The sequence below is a fragment of the Coffea eugenioides genome, chromosome 11 (assembly GCF_003713205.1).
Source record: "Coffea eugenioides isolate CCC68of chromosome 11, Ceug_1.0, whole genome shotgun sequence".
NCBI classification, from domain to species: Eukaryota; Viridiplantae; Streptophyta; class Magnoliopsida; order Gentianales; family Rubiaceae; genus Coffea; species Coffea eugenioides.
The window spans coordinates 9,905,268-9,912,280 of NC_040045.1; the positions used below are offsets into that span (position 1 = coordinate 9,905,268).

The 7,013-nt window shown below is 34.1% G+C and overlaps 1 pseudogene; it reads left to right on the top strand.

Moving 5' to 3' along the window:
• Positions 1-585: 585 nt before the first annotated feature.
• On the top strand, positions 586-2,916 carry LOC113754457 (annotated as a pseudogene).
• The last annotated feature ends 4,097 nt before the right edge of the window (positions 2,917-7,013 follow it).

The window sequence follows — 7,013 nt, forward strand, 5'->3', positions numbered from 1 at the left end:
ATTTTAAAAAAAAATTTATATTTTTTACAAACACATTTTTCAATTAATTTTTTATCTTACATATATCAAATCACTACCGTATGTATTTCTGCAAAATTTCTAAACAATAACAATCCAAGTGGGCTCTAAGCTTCTTTTTTTTTTTATTTATTTTGATGTGGGGGGAAACCATAACAATTCAAATGGGCTCTAAGCTTCCTTTTTTATTTATTTTGATGTTGGGGAAACCAAATCATTAAGATAACGACGCATTTAATCTTGGAAACAATGCGATAGGATACCATAACGTGATATTCTCTTTTTGAGCAAATGCAAGGAGACAAAGTGCTTTTTCTTAAATAAAACTTCAATTGCCATCAATCCCATCTCATCCTAATTGTCATTATGCTCTATCCTTTATGAGTTAAGCTTGGCCGTATTAAATCTAGGATATTCTGCTCAGAATCAACTCTACCAGGAAGAAACGGTTCTATTTATACGAGACAAAAAAAGATGGGATGGAGATGCAAAGAAACCAAATCTTGACCGTGCCAGTATCTTTTATTCAAGTAGTACTTACTTGAGAAAGAAATAGTAGGAAGAGGGATGGACAACATAAAGCATAAAAGTGTTTTAGTAAATGGTATAAACATGCACGTAGCCGAGATAGGTGAAGGTCCGGAGGTGTTGTTTCTGCATGGCACCCCGGAGCTTTGGTACTCATGGCGCCACCAGATGCTGTACCTGTCCTACAAAGGCTACCGTGCAATTGCCCCTGATCTGCGCGGCTATGGTGACACTGACATGCCTATTTGTGCCACCAATTACTCGGCCTCGCATATTGTTGGAGATCTTGTAGGCCTTTTGGACACCCTGGGCCTGCCGGAGGACAAGTGTTCTTGTTAGGCCATGACTGGGGAGCTGTATATTGCCTGGTACTTTTGCCTGTTTCGGCCCGATCGCATCAAGGCTTTGGTCAACATGAGCGTCGTATTCCATCCAAGAAATCCAGCAAAGAAACCTGTAGATTGGTGCAGCGACATGTTCGGCGATGATTATTATCTTTGTAGATTTCAGGTGAACTCTAGATGATCATAACCCTTTTTTTTTTTTTTTTTTCCTTTTTAATATAGCTTAGGCCTTATTTGATAATCCAATTCAATACTTAAATATAATGGATTCAGATTTTAACATATTCAAACTATTTGACAACAAAAAAATTAAACATTTGAATTAATTAAGTGACACTGAATTTTTTAGACAAAATTTGCTCTCAAAATAAGTAATAAGCTATTCCGTTATCACTGAATGATATGCACTCATATATATTAGATTTAATACTTAATAATTCAATAGTTTAATGGATTCAGATTTCAGATTTTAAACTTCACTTCTCAGCAAATGCACCCTTAGTTGAAAAGAAAAAGAAAAGAAGCTAATTAATGATAGTGATTGCAGGCTCCAGGGGAGTTGGAAGAGGAGTTTGCGAGAGTTGATACAGGAGAACCAGTAAAGGGTTTTCTTGCAAGTCACGACCCACGCCCCCCTCGTATTCCTAAGGAAGTAGGTTTTGGGATCCTTGTTAAGAATCTCCCAGCTACATTGCCTGACTGGCTCACCCAAGAAGATGTAAACTACTATGCTTCCAAATTCATCGAGATTGGATTCACCAGCGGATTCAACTATTATCGAGCTCTGGACCTGTAATCTCAAGTTTTACTCTATCCATCAGTGCTTTTTTTCTGAATCTTTTGCACTTACTATATATAAGTTGGGTTGCTACATTTTTGAAACAACATGTCGTATTAAACAATTCCTCAGCATACATGATCTCCTGTTTTTGGATGCCTTCCAAATAATTTTCCATTGTTAGTCAAATAACAATAATGAAATAGCGAATTATGTTCAACAATTTGGTCAGGAATTGGGAGCTTTCGGCGGCATGGACGGGAGCCCAGATCGAAGTGCCAGTAAAATTCATAGTGGGCGAGCTGGACGTAACATATCATTTGCCAGGAGTGCAGGATTACATACACCAGGATGGGGGATTCAAGAAAGATAGTAGTAAAAATAGCCAAAAAAAACAATGTTAACTAAAGCTAAATAAAATGTAGCCTGAGTTATGCTTTTTAGTACTATCCTAAGAAACTATTTCACGAGGTTGAAATATTTCTCCAGAATTAAACAAGTCTTCTTCTTGTTATAAACAAGAAGGATCAGAACTAGCAAATATTGCGTAAATCCAGCAGAGTGTGAAAGAAGAAGAAGAAGAAGTGTATAGCAGTAGAAGAAGAAAGCTAGCAAGAAGGTCTCTACTATCAGCTTTTGGTGTGAGTTCTAAAGTGGGAATAGCTGCTATTTATAAGCATTAGAATTCCAAAAGTGTACGTTGGAGAGGATAAATCCGATAATAAAAGAAACATGGCTAATTTTTCGTGTAACAGAAAATAACGTTAATAAGCCAATACGTATTAACAGAAGATAACGTTAATACGTATTACAGAAAATAATGTTAATGCGGTGAGAAAAGAATTTATCTTTTCGGGAAAGAGTCAAACTTTGATTTGTAAAATGTAAAATTTATTTTTGCTCACAGTAAAACCAACTTGGGCCGTGTTTAACCCATGCGCATGGGGGGCACAAATCCACCAGTTTGTATTGAAACGGCCCAACTCAACTTCCCTTTTATGCATGCGAACCCACACTAGTTACCAACTTAACACAAACCCAATAAAAAGATTAAGTATTATAAATGATGAGAAGCCCTTTAGTTTTTCAATATGAGACAAAATCTTTTGAAATATCCTGATTATTTACAACAAAGATGTTCCCAATCTTCAACAAGTGGTGATTATCCAAGGAGCTGCCCATTTTGTTAGCCAAGAAAGACCAGATGTGATCAACGCCCACATCTACGACTTCATCACCAAGTTTTGAACTTTGGCTTCTTACTTCTTAGTTGCTTTTTTTTTGAAGTACACAGCCGATTACCGTAATTACTTGTGGATCTTTTCCATTGATTTAAAGTTTTTTCATCGTAATTAAGTGGGAGCACATATTTCAATATTGTCTACAAAATATTGCAATCTGTGTTTAAAATGCGCCTTGAATGGATGAGCTTAATCGCGTTGTTTAGTACTGCTTGTTACTTTTGTTGGGGCCGACGGATTCCCATTGCCAGCCGTCTCGATGTTGCCCCACAGTTCCCAATTTACGGATACGAAGCAGTCACTGGCCTGTAATTTACCCAACAGTGAGGGTAGGGTGGGGTACGGCACTAGCAAATGAGCGATATTTGAAACTAAATTAGTCGCATTTTAATAACTAAAAAAAAGGATTAATTACATTTACCTCCTGCGAGATTTGTTCATATTACCAAATGAACCTTGTGGTTTGACCAATAACAATTACCCCCTTATGAGTAATAGTTTTTTAACTCTATTAATGGATGTTTTGAAATGACAAAAAATGCTTCCATTTCGAATATTTAGAAAAACATACAAAAAAAGGCTCGATGAAAAGCATTTATGAGGGGAAAAAATGTAAATGTAAAAGAGAGATGAACCATCAGCCCAAATAAAAAAAAATTAAAGAGAAACGGAGTAAGAAACACTAACATGAAGAAACAAAAACAAATTTTGAAGAAAGAAACACTTGAGAAGATACAACATTTATTCGGAAGAAAAAGGATAAAGTCAAAGGAACATGATGAAAATTGAAAATATAAAGCAAAAAAGGATTAAGTCTGCTGTTTATCTTCTTCTCCAAAGTTGAACTATCAAACCACTGTCTTCTCTAGAGTCCCAATGATTTTCTTTTCTTTCTTTTTTTTTTTTTTACATTCAACTATTTTTTCTTGATTTTCCTAAAGTCATGTTAGATTCAACAAACAAAAATACGTTAAATATCATGCAAACACAAAGAACGAACTTCTATTATATCCAAGAATCAAGTGTCTAAAGATCAAATACCACATCCATTGATGTTCAAACTCTCTTCCATCACTTAACTCTACAAAATTTTTCTCTTCCTCCATCATGAACACTACCACCTTTGACCAGAGTACTCCTCATCATTATAGGCAAGCGGAAAAGCCCCTTTGTAATTATCCGGGCACACCACCCTTCACCGCTGCTACTTTCCAGTTGCCTTTAATTGAAACCAAGTCAATGTATCTCTTTGTACTAGACCCTCCAGCGTTGTAATCATCTTTCCTCCTCTAACTTTTTTGCCCAATTTCGAACATGATACCGAAAAAATTGAATAAATTTGACTGATTTTGCATTTGAAAATTGGGAGCTCATGAAAATTTTGAAAGTATTGCCATACTATATATCCATAACTAGATCAAGCCTGATTTCTATGGCTGCTTGTTAATGAATCTATATTTGGTTGAATTTTAGGTGCGGCACTTGATATGGATGATTTTTTTACTGCTACTATGAAGCTTGAAATTTTTTTTTTATTAAGCCCTTGAAGCATTTTGGCTAGAAAGTAACCTTTTTCTTTTAGTGGATTTTAGTGATTTTGAGACCAATTACTTGTTTCCTTCAAAAAAAAGAAAAAAGAAAAATCAATGCAATACTGAAGTTTGGCACAGTGGCAACTATGCAAGAGTGAAGTTGTGCATCAATTCATCAGAGTTTAACATAAATAGCTCCATCATGTTAGTTTTAATGAGGAATGGAAGATGAAAGACAAAGTCAGAGTTTTGTGAGCATTTTGGGATTTTTGTTGTATATTTTTTGCTGGAAAAACTCAAAGGTCATTGGTCAACGTTAGTTGACAAATGATAAGAGTGTTTCTGCTATGAACTTTGAGATAGAAGGTTCTTTTTGTAGTTTGGCTAAACGTGAGGGTCTAATTCGAAGTATGGGCAAAGCTCAAGGGAGATAAATGTAATTAACTCCTGAAGAAAGGGTCAACTCCATCTGTGCATGCACCAATATGGTTCTCCACATTTTGCTGGACTTGTTCGCCCTATTATTTTTTCCATTTGGATTTCAAGGATAATTCATGAAAACCGGTCAGTTACCCAAGTTTTTTTATAAATAAATCTTATATATATTGATAGTGTATATACTATTACAGTTAAATATATGACACATAAGTAAATTTAGATTTTAAATTTATTTTTAGATGAGTTGTTATACATCCAATAGTAATCGTGCATACACTGTCAGTGTATAAAAAGATTAATTCTTTTTTAAATATGAATAAAGGGGAGGAAGATATCTTTCTAACTATACTCAGAACATTGCTACCGTTTTAAAGAAATCAATTGGTATAGTGCAAAACTGTTTTAATACTAGGGTTCTTCTATTCTACACTCTAGCTTAAGATAAGAGTAGGCAATGACTAAAAACTAATGGATAAATAAGGAAGTGGATAGTCACTCCCTATCAAATCTTCTAAATTTTTTCTTCTCTTTTTTCAGTTTGTCCTTTCCCACTGACACCGCTTTTGGTCCTAATCTGTATTTCTTTTTTAACATAACCTATATTTGTTTGTTTGTTTGTTTATCTACAATTCCAATCCTTTATTTGTTTTCTCACTTTAGGTGGGAAAGAATACAAAAAAGCAAAGAACCAAAACCCAAATAGCAAAAGATACGAAACCAGTTCAATCCGTGGAAATAATGCTGCAAGCGTAAACACTACCTTTTTTTTCTTCATAAGCTACTAAAAGGAACTTTAGCACAAGATAAGGGAAAAAAAAGAAGGAAATATCAAAAGAAAGCAGGTGCAGGTCCTTAAAGAGAGGAGGGTAGGAGAGGACATCTGGGTTGGAGTTATGAACCAGAGGGTATCTCTCAGGAATGAAAAAGAGTAGATTTTAGAGAGCCTGAAATCGAGTGAGTGAAGTGATGAACAAGCCAGAACTGGCTTGGGAAGGAGGATTCAAGGGCGGCTAAAAGGGTCTAATGACTGATAAGCGTATGTGGGAAAATTCAGTTTGGGACCTTTTTATCAATAGAAATAGGGAAATTTCAGTTTGGGAAGTTTTTATAAATTAAAATAGTTCAAAGGTTGTTTTAGAAATATTGAAAATCATTCAAAAAAAAATACCAGTTGCATAGATGTCTGTGAGTTTCAAACTCATCGTGCCTGTGACACTATTACTACCGTTAACAAAATTTAATAAGAGATAATTTCAGAAATCTTCCATGAGGTTTTTGACAATTTACTGCTTTTTTTTTTAAGTTTTGAAAATATCACTTACCTCTTTTATCATCAATTTGAGACTCAATGCTTACAACATTAATGGTGAAATGACTTGATTATCCTTACAACTTAAGATACTTATTTGTGGAGAGAAACAATTTAAATGTTTGCTAATTAAATTAACCATAATTTAGAATTTAAGAAAAAACAACTAACTTGCTACATGAAAAGGGAACCAATACTAGGTGGATTTTTTCTATTAATATTCTTGACAGATAAAAGGAATCATATATGATGCACATGATAAATAAAAGGATTCAGACATGAAAAATAATTAAACCGTTTACAAACTAAATTAACCATAATATAATTATGTTAAAAAAATTAATTTAGCATTAGGCTAACTCGTTTATGTACTTGATGATTAAAAGGAATTGAGTATGAGGAGATTTCGGTTCCAGTGCTTCTTCTTATTACCATGGTGATAATAAGACTCTCAAAATAAGGAAAAAAATATTTGTTTTGTTAAATTTCAAAAGTTGTTACTTTTTGGTTATAGATGATGAAAATTTTGTTAATCATGTGTGATAGTGGCCCCATAAGTGAAATAATAAGTTAGATCGGATCATTAGATTAACTATTATTATAGGTGAAGGACACTATTTTTTTTTTTTTGTAATTTCTTTTTTCGAATTGGGATAAATTGTTACTAGGATATACGTTTCAATCCAGGGAGGTAATTATATTTTCAAAGCCTTAGGAGATGGCAACAATATTGTAACATGGACCTTCACTAAAACCATCACAAATTTCAGTCTGAATACCCATAAAATCCCCACTGAAGGATCCTTAAAAAAAAAAAAAAAAATT